General features: G+C 43.0%; 1 non-coding gene across 1 annotated transcript; it reads right to left on the bottom strand.

The window, feature by feature from the left end:
• Positions 1 to 533: 533 nt before the first annotated feature.
• LOC112787529 (small nucleolar RNA R71) lies at positions 534 to 640 on the bottom strand. The gene has a single exon (XR_003194938.1). It is a non-coding gene; the product is annotated as a small nucleolar RNA R71 (small nucleolar RNA).
• Between the last annotated feature and the right edge of the window lie 261 nt (positions 641 to 901).

Below are 901 nucleotides of genomic sequence, written 5' to 3' on the forward strand. Positions count from 1 at the left end.
CTTCCTTTGATTCTTAACCAGAGAGGACCTTCCTTAGATTAAGGAGGGAAGCAAGAGGAAAAAGAGTAGTTGGTGCTGAGGAAGAGGAGGAATACTTTGAACCAAACATTGAAGAAAACATGGAAAACCATCATGAAGAAGAGGCTCACAACCATAGGGAGGATAGAAGACTTTTAGGCTCTTACATCAATCCAAACCCAGGAAACTGTGGAAGTAGCATTCAAAAGCCAACCATCCACGCCAACAATTTTAAACTAAAACCACAGCTCATCACCCTTGTTCAGAACAACTGTTCATTTGGAGGAGGCGTCCAAGAAGACCCCAATCAACATCTAACCACCTTTCTGAGGATATGTGACATAGTGAAGTCTAATGGTGTTCATCCTGACGCCTATAGACTGCTCTTATTTCTATTCTCACTCAAGGATAAGGCAGCCAAGTGGCTGGAGTCCTTTCCGAAGGAGAGTTTGACAACTTGGGAAGATGTGGTGAATAAATTTTTAGCCAGATTCTATCCTCCCCAAAGAATCAACAGGCTGAGAGCTGAGGTCCAAACTTTCAGGCAACAAGATGGTGAGACTCTATATGAAGCATGGGAGAGGTTTAAGGATCTGACAAGGAGGTGTCCACCAGATATGTTCAATGAATAGGTGCAGCTACACATTTTCTATGAAGGCCTTTCTTATGAATCAAAGAAAGCAGTAGACCACTCATCCAGGGGATCTCTGAACAAGAAGAAGACCATTGAGGAGGCCATAGATGTCATTGAAACTGTAGCAGAAAATGAATATTTCTATGCTTCTGAAAGAGGGAACACTAAAGGAGTGATGGAGCTAAACAATGTAGATGCTCTGCTGGCCCAAAATAAGCTCATTACCAAGCAGCTGGCTGACCTCACCAA

Source organism: Arachis hypogaea, chromosome 20 (genome assembly GCF_003086295.3).
Source record: "Arachis hypogaea cultivar Tifrunner chromosome 20, arahy.Tifrunner.gnm2.J5K5, whole genome shotgun sequence".
NCBI classification, from domain to species: Eukaryota; Viridiplantae; Streptophyta; class Magnoliopsida; order Fabales; family Fabaceae; genus Arachis; species Arachis hypogaea.